The sequence below is a fragment of the Phascolarctos cinereus genome, unplaced genomic scaffold (genome assembly GCF_003287225.1).
Source record: "Phascolarctos cinereus isolate Bilbo 61053 unplaced genomic scaffold, phaCin_HiC Scaffold_3;HRSCAF=262, whole genome shotgun sequence".
Classification (NCBI taxonomy): Eukaryota; Metazoa; Chordata; class Mammalia; order Diprotodontia; family Phascolarctidae; genus Phascolarctos; species Phascolarctos cinereus.
The window spans coordinates 178,174,442-178,189,204 of NW_027555736.1; positions in this window are offsets into that span (position 1 = coordinate 178,174,442).

Consider the following 14,763-nt stretch of genomic DNA (forward strand, 5'->3'; position numbering starts at 1 on the left):
CCTCACCGGAGTGGGCTTGGGATGGTATGCTGAGGAGGCATTCAGATTAGAGATATGGGTCCTGACTGAAAATATCTAAGGCCTGCCCCTTTTCTCCTCAGCCATGTTTGGGTTGGTCTATGTAAGAAACAGATTAAGCCGGTTTTGGTGTTGAGCTTGGCTTCTGGAAAAGACACCAGATGTTCACCTGTTTGCATTCATGTTATATGCAATGAGTATGTTATACATGATGTCCTAGAAGTCCTCAGTAAGAATTCTGGGACACCCTGGGGGCAGCTAGGTGGTGCAGTGGATAGAGCACTGGCCCTGAAGTCAGGAGTACCTGAGTTCAAACCTGGCCTCAGACACATAACACTCACTAGCTGTGTGACTCTGGACAAGTCACTTAATCCCAATTGCCTCACCAAAAAAAAGGAAAAAGGAAAAGAAAAGAAAAAAAAAAGAAATCCCACATTAAGGTAAATACCATGGGTAGAAATGATGGCACCATTTCCCTGCCTCAGGAGGCCCAGTGGCAGCCTGTCTACAATCATTCAATCTTGTTCTAGAGTCAACTAACCTAGAACCTCCACTCTAGGAAGGGCTAAAACTAGAATAGGCCTCAGGAGGTAATGTAGAAGACCATTGGAAGATACTGAATAGATTGTAGGATCACATTTAGAGCTAAACACTGTCTAATTTACTTATTTGTGTCCCCAGTGCTTAGCACAGCACCTGGTATATTAGTTAGTGCTTTATATAGTTCAGCTACCTCATTTAACAGATAAGGAAACCAAAACCGCGGAAAGGTTTAAAGCGACTTGGCCAAGGTCACACAATTAGTAAGTGGCAAAACTAAGATTTCAGCTCAGGTCCTTTGACTCCAAATGCAATGCTCTAGTGGTGTCAGAGAACTTTCAGATGACCCAAAGCTGGGTCAGACCACCCAGAACAGAACAGAACTTTGCTGCCTTTGAGCCTCGCCGAACCTCTGTGAATAAGAGAGTCGAATACTATTGATCTGGACATGTACAGAAATGTGCTGGATGCTACCTGGATCGTTCTAGATTAAATCCAGCTAGCCTCATTTCCCCCAGATCTGTCAGAACCTTCTTCCATGGCTGCAAAAGCCAAAGACCATATATCCAGAACCCTCAGAAGACCATAGTGCTGAAGTCAGGCCCTTTGCAGTGATGATGTGGTGAACGTGCCAGGGGGCAGAATTAAGTAGCAGAAAAAGGCAATGTCTCTTGAGATCCCTATTTTTATTCCCTGATTAGAAGAAGTCCCCATCAACCATCTGGTGGGATCAGAAAGAATCATAATAATATTTATATAGCACCTTCACATTTGTGAAGTCCTTAAATGTATTATCTTATTTGACCCTCATAATAACTCTATGAAGTAGGTGCTATTATGATTCCCATTTGAGAGATGAGGAGGCTGAGGCTGAGAAGTTCATCAACTTGCCCAGCTAGTGAGACAGAATTTGAAATCAGGTCTTCCAAACTCCAAGTCCAGTAGTCTCTACTATAGCACCAATAGAGTAGACTCAGCCCCTTCTAGGGCTGATAGATTAACAGTCACTTATCTCAGCTGTTGCTGCTTTCAGAGGTGCCACAGTATTTACATAGAAGCTGGTAACTGATAGCCCTGGTTGAATTCCTCTCCAATCAGACTCTCCCAGTCACATCCTGCATTCCCCTGACTGCAAGGGAGAAAGACTCCTGGGTCCAGATTGCAGGAGGGGGCGGGGAGCCAGCCCTCCTGAACAGGGACAGCTGATGTCCTTCTCACACGTGTTTCTTTTTATTTCCTTCAGTTGGCCTCTCCCCACTCACCAGTGCCCTCTGGCTGGAGCTGGTTTTTCACTTTAATTAAAAGAAGAGAGTGTGGGAGTGGCAATGGGAGTGGGGGGAAACACAGAGGGGAGGTCACATCATAAAGCTTAGAACTCAATACCAAGGGACTGGCATTCTCTGAATATATTTCACCATTTTTTACATGCAACCCCCAAAGAAGCTGAGCACTAGGGAGAGCATTCCAACCCCAAATGGTCCTCTTCCCAGATAGCACATTCCTGTGGTCACTGTCATTTGACATGTTAGGGCCAACTGCAATTAGCTGTTTACTAAGACTCAGAAAAGGGGCTTGGGGGGTGGGACAGAGAGAGAGAGAGAGAGAGAGAGAGAGAGAGAGAGAGAGAGAGAGAGAGAGAGAGAGAGAGAGAGAGAGAGAATCAAGATACCAAAGTAGGTTGAGTCCAATTCCATTTACCTCCTGGCTACATTTTTATTATTCCCCTATCCTTGCATGAGTCGGAGTCAACACACAGGGATTTCTAGGTAGTATCCTAATTCCTTAAAAGGATCTTGTCCTTCAGGAATGTTTCTAGACCTGAAAAGCTCACAGGCTTGCATTTAATTTAGTAGGTTTCCTCTTTAGCTCAGACTTGGCTGGCTACCATGCTGGCCCTCATTTTACGTATGGAGTTTCCATTTTCTGAGGGTTAGGTGAAGTAAAGTTACCTTTCTTGGACAGCCCAAGCTTCGTGTTAGCCTACCCAAGTCTGTGTATAGCACCTTTTTCACAATGAACAGAAGCATTAGAATGAATCAAAGCAATCAGTTCTCACGTAAATGGAAGGCACCTCACCAGTTGGGAGGCTCTGGTATTTTCAATTCCTTTGTTAACACAGGTCACCAATCAATGTTTAAGTACCAGCTATATGCCAGCCACTGTGCTAAATGCTGGGAATACAAAGAAAGGCAAGAAATAGTCAAGAAACTCACAGTCTAATGGAGAAGACAAACATGCAAACAACTGAGTACCAACACCATATGTACAGGATAAACTGGAGATAATGGTAGAAGGAAGGCACTAGCATTGAGGGGGATCAGGGAAGACTTCATGCAGAGAAGACTGTGAATATAGAGCAGCCAGAAGATCACTGGACTCAGTACTTGTCTCCCATGCCTGGAATGCATTCCTTTCTTCCTTTTGCCTCCTAGAATACCCAGTCTCCTTTAAGACTCAGCTCAAGCATTGCCTTTTACATGAAGCCCTTCCTCTTTCTTCAGCTCCTAGTGCCCTCTTCTGCCAATCTCTTTGTATCTATTTTGTATGTTTCTATAGGATGCTATACCTATATAGACTATATATTTATATATACATATATACGTATATATGTATATATATACACATACACACTCACACATATATATACATATATATGTATATATATGTATATATATATATACACATACACACACACACACACACACACACACACACACACACACACATATATATATATATGTAATGTGTGCCAATAGAATGTAAGCTCCTTGAGGGCAGGGACTGTTACATTATTGCTTCTCTTTCCCCAGTGCCTAAGAGAGCATATAAAAGATGTTTAATAATACTTGTTGATTGATCATAGATTTAGAACTAGAGAGAGCCTTAGAGATCACCTAGTCTAACCCCTTCAATTAACAGAGGCCAAAGTGACTAAATGACTTGTCCAAGGTAGTTAAGGGACAGAAACAGTATTCAAACACAGGTCCTCAGACTCCAGATTCAGTATTCTTTCTATTATACTATCATGCATGTTTATCAGATTTATAGATAACACAAAGTTTGGTAGTATGGCTAACACACTAGATGACAAAGTCGGGAATCAAAAAGATCTTGACAGGCCAAACCTTGAGCTGAATAGAGTAAAAAGGAATTTAATAGGGATAAACATCAAACATTACTCTTAGGTACAAAAAATTTCCTTTGAAAGTACAAGTTGAGGGAGGCACATTTAAAAAGTAGGCTTTCAGAAAAAGATCTGAGGGCCTGAGTATACTGCAAGCTATTACAATAAAATAACAATAGTGACTCCATTTTGTCCTTATCCACCATTTTGTGAAGTTAAGTTTCAACTTCTTGGAAGTCACTTGGTTTTAGAGAAGTCACATGATTTCTCCCTCTCCCAATTGTCACTCAACTTAAGAAATGTCACAAAACCACCCCTCTCCCTCTCACCTCAGTGTCTCCCAATCCTCTCCACCAATAAGAAATCACAAGTCTCAATTCCCATAATCCTGCTTTCCCTGTTTTTTTCACTCCCTTCAAATTATATATTAATTTTGTAGAAACCAATGGTCGGGGCCCTTGGCTACTGAGAGCCTTGGACCCAATTTATTTCTGCCACCACATGCCTTACTAAAGGAATCAGTTGTTTGGATGAAACTTGGTTTCTTTATTCCACCTTAACAGCTATATTCCACCACAACAAAGCTCAGCATGAATCAATATTGTGATATGGCAAGCAAAAATGCTAATGTAATCTTGGGCTATGTTAAGGAAGGCATAGCTTCCAGGAAGAAAAAGTGACAATTCTCTTATACTTTGTCTTGATCAGATTATATCTGGAGTACTATGTTCAGTTCTGAGAATTACATTGAACATTGATAAACTGGAAGGTGACAGAAATGGTAAAAAGGACCTTGAGTCCATGCCATGTGAGGATTGGTTAAAGAAACGGGGGATGTTTAGCCTGAAGAAAATACTATGGGGAAAGGGAGACACATCAGTCAGTCAATAAATATCTATTAAGCACCTCCCATGGATCAGGCACTGTGCTAAGTTCTAGGAATGCAAAAAGAAGCAAAAGACAATCCTTGCCCTCAAGGAACTCACAAATCTAATGGGGTCGACAACAAACCCCAAAAAAAAAGTTGGCTGCTTTCAAGGATTTCAAGAACTACCATATGAAAATGGGAATGAATTTGTTCTTTTTAATTCCAAAAAGCAGAACTGGGAGAAATATGTGGAAGTTATGCAGAGATGCATTTAGGAATTGAGTAAGGAAAATTTTCCTAACAATGAGAGCTAACCAAAAGTGGAATGAGCTATCTTGGTAGATACTAGAATCCCTTTCAATGGTGGTCTTCAAACAAAGGTTGGATGATCACTTGTCAGCTATGTTGTTGAGGGGAGTCTCCTCCTTCAGGGATGGGTGGTCTAGATGGCCATGACTTCCCTTCCCACTCTATATGTCTGATTCTGTGATTTCTGATTTGCGTGGTTGACAGTTTCATTTCTTGAAACATAGAGGAAAGAATTAAAGGAACTGCTACTCTGGATCTAATTTAACCATGAAGTGGAGACGATGTGAACCTGGGGGGGGGGGTGATTACATTATCTACAATTTACAACAGCCAAATAAGAATATATTAGATGTGCTCCAAATATTAAAAAAGCAACCTTCAAAAACTTTAGAGAAAAACTGTAGGCATGATGTTATGATCGAAAACTTTCTGGAAGGAAAAAAGGATAAAGAGAGGTAAGAGGATTTCTAGATCTGCTTGTGAAATTTTGGTGGCATTGACATGAATCACTTATGCTCTCAGCCTGGCTTTCCTCATCTATAAAATGGGGATAACACCTGAAGGAGCTACCTCACAGCGTTGTTGTGAGAATGTATGTTCTCAAATGAGAAAGTACATAAAGTACTTAGTGATAGTTTAAGGTACTATATAAAAGTCAGTTATTATTATAAATTAACCCAGAGGGAAAGTATTTAAAGCAGCCAATGTGACTTTACAAGGAGCTCTCAGGTGAGCTCACATCAAAAAATAAATGAAAGAGTAGAACAAACCTCTACTATAGTATCCATAGAAAGAATGCACAGGAAGAACTGAGGCTTGTGAAAAATTGGCTAGAAAGATGGATAAATGGATAAAGCCATGGCTTAAGGAAGATATTACAATGGGTACAACGATGGTGGGTGACGAAATAAAGGAGTCACCTAATTTGCCTCCAATCATTATCCTCAAGGAGTATAACTTACAGACTGTAAAAGAACATAATTGGTTAAAAGGAATAGGACTTGAAGGTAGAGGATGAGGTAAAGAACTCCTAGAAGATTTAAATGAACTTCTCTTGGTCATTCAGTCAGTTGGCAAGAATTTAAGTGACTATTTTGTGCCAGGTGGGCAGCTAGGTGGTGAAGAAAAAGTTATGTGATCAACTATTAGTAATATTTTATAAGGGATTCACAGTCAGACTGGGGCAGCTAGGTGGTATAGTGGATAGAGTGCTGGGGCTAGAGTCAGGAAGACCTGAATTCAAATCTGGCCTCAGACACTCACTAGCTGTGTGACCCTGGGCAAGTCACTTAACCCTATTTGCCTCAGTTCCTCATCTGTAAAATGATCTGGAGAAGGAAATGGCAAACCACTACAGTATCTTTGCCAAGAAAGCTTCAAATGAGGTCACTAAGAGTCAGACACAACTGAAACAACTAAACAACAACGACAACTTTGTGCCAGGTACTGTTCTAAGTTCTAGAGATATGAAGAAAAGCAAAACAACAATAACAACAACACTGTCTTTCCTCTCAAGGAGCTCACAATCTAATAGGGAGACAACGGCAAACAACTATATTATAAAAGCTATATAAACGGTAAAGTGGAGATAATCAACAGAAGGAAGGCAGAGGGAAAGAAAGAGGAGAAGGTGTGATTTCAGCCGAGATGTGAAGGAAACCAGAGAAGCCAGAAGGTAGAGGTTAGGAGGGAGAGTATTCCTTTTGGGGGTACAGCCAATGAAAATGCCCAGAGTAGGGAGATAATTGTGACAAATTAGATCCCAAAGCACAGAAAGATGATTCTAAAGTGCCATTTGAATGATTTAGTAATCCTTGAGAAATTGTGGAGAATAGGAAAAGTGCCAAAAGATTACAGATTGACCCAGTATAGTCTTAATTTTTAAAAGGAATTTTTTTTTGGTGGTGAAGGAAAATGGATTCAAGAAGCTATAGACTGGTCGGTTTGACCTCGATATACATACAAATAAATTCTAGAGTGATTTTTTTTTAATATTAAGGGAACATTCAGGTAAGCTAGATGCCAGGACAGGTGCTCTGAGATACATTAGCAGTTAGGAAACACATAGGATAATAAATCTAGAGCTAGAAGGGACTCAGAGGTCATCTAGTCCTAACCCCTCATTTTACAGATGAGGAAACTCAGTCCCAGAAAGGTGAAGTAATTTGCCCAAGGTCACACAGGCAGTAAGTGGCAGAATACATTCCATGCCGATCGTTATATGGTGTGCCTTTTGGCTCTTTCCTTAACTCTTTTCTTTCTATATACTCTGTCCTTTTGTGATGTCACCTATTATCTGAAGTTTCATTTTTACATATGCATTTGCATATAACTCACAAAGACTCCCAAACTTTTCCATGTTCCTTAGATGTCTTTGGAACACATAGCTCCAATCTTCAAACTTGGCTTCTAGTCCTGCAAATGCTAACTAGATAACTTCAATTATATGTGCCTCAAACACCAACTCATCATCTTCCCATCTTTTCCTCAAATCTACTCCTCCTTTCACTTTCTCTACTTTTCACATACTCTGCCAGTGGCACTGGCCACCCTGCTTTTCCTCATACTGAACACTCTACTACCAGACTCCAGGCATTTTTACTGACTGGCCCCATGACTAGAATTTTCTCCTTCCTTATTTCCATTCCTAGCTTCCATGACTTTCTTTAAGTCCCACTTGAAATCTCACCTTCAGGAAAGAAGTCTTTCCTAATCCCCTTTAATGTTAGCTCCTTCCTTCTGTTGATTATCTCCAATTTATTCTCTATACATCTTGTCTATAAATAGTTGTTAACATGCTTCCTCCACCATTAGACTCCAAGTAGTCGAATGAGAGTAGAGGCTGGTTTTTTAATATTGTTTTGTTTTGCCTTTCTATATATCCTCAGCATTTAGCCCAACTCCTAGCTCATAATGGGATGATAAATGTTTGCTGACTTGGTTTGACTTTTTCTTGATGCTACTATCATCTTCCTGGTCACCCAAACTCCTAACCGTAAAGCCACCTTTAACTCTTCCCTCTTCCCCAATAGCCACATCCAACTAGTTGCGAAATCCTATTGATTCTACCCCATCCCTCATCTTTCACATTTGCCCCTCACTTTACATTCATCCTGCCAACACCCCGGTTTAGACATTTATTGTCTCATATACATGGACTACTACAATAGTCTCTTAAGTAGTTTCCCAATTTCCAGTCTCTTCCTCTCACCATTCCATTCTTCATCCATCCTCCAAGTTTTATTCCTCCTGAACAAACTTGAGCTAAAGCTTTACTCTGTAATTCTTTGGTTAATCCTTTATTAATGCAACTAGAATTCCCTATAGGAAACTCATCATTACTTCTCTGAATCAAAAGTTGCCTTTGGCCTATAAAATACTTAGCTGTCAGAATATTTCAGGACAAATGTACATCCAAAATCCCTCACTGGAGGCTTTCCTCCAACCTCTAACTACCTGCCTGGAGAGAAGCTGTTAATGGATATTTTGAGCATACCCTGTTTTCTCCAGACCGGCAGGGGTTTGTCTTAAATGGTTTATATCTGTTTCATGTTCTGAACATTTTCAACCACAGTAGAACATGAGATATAACATGGTACAAGAGAAAAGAGCATTGGGTTTGGAGGCCTTGGGTTCATGACATATGAAGATTTCTTGAAGTAACTGGGCTTGTTAAGACTGGAGAAAAGAAGAATGGGCGTCACTATGTTCAAGTATCTGAAGGATTCTTTTGAGGAGGAGGCATTAGATTTGTTCTGTGCGGCCCCAGAGAGCAGATCTACCAGAAAAGAACAGAAGTTACAAATGGCCAATCTAGGCTTAATATCAGGAAAAACTTCTTAACAATTGGAGTTGTCCAACATGGGATGTCTAGCCTTGAGGGGGGGGTGGGTTTCTCTTCCTTGGAGGTCTTCAAGCAGAGGCTGAATATCCAGTCATTGGCTATATTATAATGGAGATTTTCTTCATGTCTGGGTTGGACTAGATACTCATGGAAGTCCCTTCCAATTCTTACATTCTGTGACACTTCCATTTATTATATATAACCTATATAATCACTCTGGCCTCAGTTTTCTCATCTGTAAAAAGAGGAGTCAGACCAGATGGATTCTAAGACCCCTTTCCAGCTCTGCAACACCCACCAAAATAATTTTTCTGCTACATTGTTCTGAAGAAGTCAGGTGGCATATAGAGCTCTGGAATTGAAATGAGGAAGACTAGTGTTTGACTCCTACCTTGCTTTATCTGTATTACTTAACCTCTCTCTATGCCTCAATTTCTTCATCTATAAAATAGGGATAATAATAGGACCTACCTTATAGAGTTGCTTTGAGGATTCAATAAAATAACATATAAAAAGAGAATGAGATAGATTCAAGAGATGTTGTGGGGGTAGAAATTACAATATTTGCTAACTGTATATGTTGGGTAAGGAAAAGTGAGCTATCAAGGGTAAGACTACAAGGTGATTGGAATGATGATGGCACCCTCAAAAGAGGTAGGGATGTTCAGAAGAAGAGTGAGATTTGCCTGCAGAATTGCTGTAGGTGCTTGAGTCAGGTTAGACTTAAGAGTCCCACTTGCTAGGGTACAGGAAGGGGCAGAACAGAGGAATGTTGAACCAGGTTGGGTAATTGTGTTGGAAACAAACCTGAGACTGGCTATGAAAAAAAGAAAGGGATCTAACTCATCTTCTCACCCTTCAATTGCTTGATCATATACCCCCGGAGAATCAAGCCACAAGCCACTTGGGGCCATTCCATGGCTCATAATTTGAAGATCACTGTTCTATAGGATGAAATACAAGTATTTTTACTGGTAAGTTTCAAGGTCCCCCACAAAATTATAAATTGGTATGCATTTGATTTCAAGGAACCTTTGGGGATGTCTGAGTTCATGTGTGGTTCTTAGGATTTTGCTATAGAACAGATTAATATCCCCAGCCCCTGCAATTTACTATCCATGTGGTCTTCGGTCCCTTCTCTTCTCTGGATTTCAGTTTCCTCATGTATAGATGAATTGGATTAGATGGTGTTAATTTCCTAATTTTAATAATCTGTAATCCTGTAGCCTGGGAACAACCTACTTTTTCCAGCCATATTTGAGTCTATTACTTGTTAGTCTCTACGTGTCAGCTAAATTGTTTCCAGATTTTGTCCTGCCCTCTCCAACCTCCCCATATTCACACAGGCAATACCCCATGCTTGGAATGCATTCCATCCACTTCTCTATCTGTTGATCTTCCCTGAGCCATGCAACAGAACATGATATTTTTCTCTCCATATTTCTTGTGGCATATTGTCTAGATTACTTTTTTAATGTCATATTTATAGGGCTCTTTAAGGTTGGCAAAATTCTTCCCATGACAAGTTTATATGGTAGGTAGCAAGTATTCCATTTTGTTGGTAGGGAAACTGACATTCTGAGATGATGTGATTTGCCATGATCACATTAAGTGGTGAGATTTGGACTTAGGTTTTCTTATTCCAAAGCCCACATTCTATCTGCTGTGCCAAACTAGCCCTTCTTTGTCCCCTACCATGTCTTGTCTAGCATCATACTTTTTTGTCTACCCATTAAAATAAAAACTCCTCAAAATAAGGACCACATTGTTTTTCTCCTGTATATCCCCAATGCCTTACAGAAACATTTATTAGATTGAACCGAATTGAATTTGTTAATAAATGTAGCAACTTCATAGCGTCAATTATTTGCATATTTTTATCTCAAGGTAAATATAATGACTGTAAGTTGTTGGGGTTTTTTTTAAGGCACATGTTATAGCATAACAAAAATAAAACTATACATATCACAAAATCCAGGGGACATTAACTTCCCTATCTAGTTACAACCATTATATGTGGGGAATAGACAAATAGCCCCCTATTTTGGTAGTTTACAAGAATGTCCACTTGCTCTTCAAAGAGAGACATGCAATGCCTGGAATTCATGTTAAAAACATTGCTTAGCTTCTATGGTATAATCTCAAAATCATCTCAAGTCAACAGCTGGAATTACACAGTGCTAAACTGGATAGCAAGCTCTGTGACTTAAGACTGCACCACCTCTACCTCACTTGTAAATTTTAGAGTGTGGGTTTTATTTAGTTTCTGCTTCAGCTGTTGAACTCTTTCAAAATGCCAACCTAAAAACAGCCAAGAAGAGAGACTTACAAATATGGACTAAAAAAATGGCACACAAAGAAATCCCATTGAAACCTTTGGGCTCATCTTGTGAGATTCAAAGAAGCCAGCTTTCTAGACATTCTTCCAGCCTCTTATCACTTTTTCTGTGTGATACAGGTAAGATCTCATCAGTCAAATTCATGTTTTTCCTGGGCACCTTTTACCCAATCACCATTATTAGGAAAATGCTTCACCAATTCTATTTTTCAGCCTGGGAATAGCAACAAGAGGAATTCTGAATTGTTCTTTCCATTTTAGATCTAGATGTTCTATGATGTAGTTTAGATAAAAAGGAGAAGCAGAGAATATACAGCAACTTTTTAAATGGATAGATGGGAGCATAGGTTCATAGACTTAGATCTGGAAGAGACCTCAGAGGTCATCTGGTCCAATTCCCTCATTTTACAGATGAGGAAACTGAGGTCCAAATAGGTTAAATGACTTGATCTAAGATTATACAGGCAGTAAAGGGCAGAAGTAGGATTTTAATTTAGGCCTCATGACTCCCAGTTCTTTAGGAAAGTTCAGCATGTTTTGTACTGTACCATGTCACCTACCTGGGTACATGGAGGTCAAAGGGAGGAAAGATGTTACCCAAGGAATGGGAGGAATAAAAGCAAATTTCTCCAAAATCAAAAATGCCAATATCTAGACATTTTGAAGGTTTTAGGGGTGGGGGAACCTGCAGCCTCAAGGCAGCATGTGGCCCTCTAGGTCCTCAAGTGAGGCCCTTTGACTGAATCCAAATTTCACAGATCAAATCCCCTTCATAAAAGGATTTGTTCTGTAAAACTTGACTCAGTCAAAAGGCCATACTTGAGAACCTAGAAGGCCACATGTGGTCTTGAGACCTCAGGTTCCCTACCCCTGGTTTAGATCATAGAATCATAAAAGTGTAGAGCTTTAAGAGGCATTAGAGATGAGATCATCTAGTCTAACTTCCTTATTTTGCAGATGAAGAAGCTGATAACTGGAAGGGTTAAATGAATTGACTGATGCCCCATAGAAACAACGTCAGGAGAAAAAAATCAGTATAGGGCAAGGTTTCACTCAAAATATAAAAGTACCCTTTGAGATTTGTTGATGGATTTCATCCAAATAAACAAATAGGTTTTATGAAATTAATCATTAAAATTAAAAGTAGCAGATCTCAAATGTGTCCCTCCCCTCATAATTTAAGTGTAGTTCGAAAAAGAATAACAGTTGAGGTACCAAGATAATGGGTTAATTTAACAGATATCTTGGAGCTGGTGGTCACACCCTAGGATGGCGTCAAATTGAACCTTAAGGAAGAAAGCAGGGGGAAAAACAACTTACTATAGCACTAAAAGTTGGCTACAATTCATGGAATGTTATAACTGTTCCTCACCAGCTCACAATTACCACAATTGCCAGAAAGTATTCCTGAGAGACTGTTCTTTCTACTAATGGCCATGTCTTTATTTCTCCCTCCCTCCTCCTTCCACATCACTTTCACCATCCTTCTATGCTGATATAATCTAGGACCCAGCTCCTGGGACTCAATTATATGCAGATGCATATCCCTAAAAACTTTAAATGACCTGAAGGAAAAAAAATCGACCATCTACTACTGATCACTTATTGAAGGAACTGAAGGATCATATCCAAAAGTTATTAACTTGTTCAAGGGCAGGAATAAACAAGACAAACTAGTAATTTCAGCAGGGTGTCCCATTCCCCCTTCTTTCTTTCTCCCTCCCCCCACCCATTCCACTGTTCTCTAAATAAAACTTGGCTAAACACAAATGACTGAGCAAATTGTGGTATACAACTATAATGAAATACTATTTTGCTGTAAGGAATGAAGAAAAATATAGTTTCAGAGACTGATGCAGAGTGAAGTAAGCAGAACTAGGAGAATAATTTATATTATAACAAATAATTGGCCACAGTCAGATAGATGTAAGTTCAATATCTTTGCCACTGATGTTAGATAAGAGCTCAGAATTAACAGATATTCTGTGCTTTTCTTTCTAAAGATTTAAATGAGAAGCAGCATGGCCTTATAAATAGAGAGTTGGTTTTAGAATCAAGAAGTCACACCTCTGGCAAATACTGGCTGTGTGGCCCTGGGCAAGTCACTTAGTTTCTGATTACCCATATGCAACCCAACTGCAAAATAGTTGCCTATATGTACAATCTAAATTGGTGGAAATGGTTTCCTTACTGAGAGTTCCCTACACCAATTAAATCACTAGAAGAGGAGGAGGAGAAGGAAGGAAGGAAGGAAGGAAGGAAGGAAGGAAGGAAGGAAGGAAGGAAGGAAGGAAGGAAGGAAGGAAGGAAGGAAGGAAGGAAGGAAGGAAGGAAGGAAGTAGAGATGGGAAGAAGGAAGAGAAAAAGAAAAAGAGGAAACTGAACCCAGAGCGGGAAAATGACCTGCCTAAGGTAACACATGGTGTATGTGTAAGAGCTAAAATCATGAACCTAAATCCTCTTGGTTAATCCAGTGTTCTTTTCCACATGGGCACAGTTTATTCATTTGTAAAATATGAGATTAATAACACCTGGAGGGGCAGGTAGGTGGCACAGTGGATACAGCATCGACCCTGGATTCAGGAGGACCTGAATTCAATTCTGGATTCAGACACATAACACTTACTAGCTGTGTGACCCTGGGCAAGTCACTTAACCCCATTGCCTGGTCAAAAAAACCAAAACAATAACAACAAAAATAACACCTGGATCATTTACCTCAAAAAAGTTATTGTTAAAATCAAATGTGATGGTGTATGTAAAGTACTTTGCAAACATCACAGCACTATATAAATGTCATGTACAGAGACAAAAACCCCCAACCTAGTTGTTACCAGGTATCTGTAGTTACATTCTAGCATTGTCTTTCTCCAACTTCATTTGAATCAAAATTTCAACAGTACCGCTTCAGAAAAAAAAAACTTTTCAAATGATTTTTTAAAAAATCTCCACTACCAAAGAAGTGGAAATAAAATAGATGCTTATTGATTAAGGAATGGCTGAAAACATACGTGCTGGCACCTGAATTAAATGGAATTAATATGGCTGTGCTATAAGAAGTGAAGAACTGATACAAAGTGAATTCAACGGAACCAGGAAAATGATATATACAATGACTACAATAGTGTAAATGGGGGAAAAAAACCAATGTTCCCCAAACAATCAAAAATGACTAATGAAAAATTACAAATGAGCTGGGTCCCAAAGAAGAGATATGAGAAGATATCTATCCTCATTCTTGCAGAGATGGCCTAAGGATGTGGCATATTACACATAAAGTAAGATTTTTGTCAGTGTTTTCATTGGTATTGCTTATTTTTTTCTTCTTCTTTTTTCCCTTTTTTCATTTTCTAAAAAAATTCTTTGGTTTAAGGATGGCTCACAGATTGGGGGAGTGGGAAAGGAGAGAGAAGTATAGGAGGAGAATCTAAATGACATAAAACAAATACTATAAAAAATATTTTTTAAAAAATCCCTCCTACTTTTGGTATCAAATGACTTGATACTAGACTTCAAAGATCTGGGGTTTCATAAGTGTGGGCAATCCCTTTATGCATATTTATTATCTGATCACTTGTGTTTGTCAACTGTTTCTGTGTTTGTCCCCTCTCCCTTATCAGCTCCTTGAGAGCAAGGCCAATATCTTCTGATTACTCAGAGAAACCCCCTACAATTTATCACGTGATGAGTCTCAATACCTATTGATGGACTGAAGCCAAGAA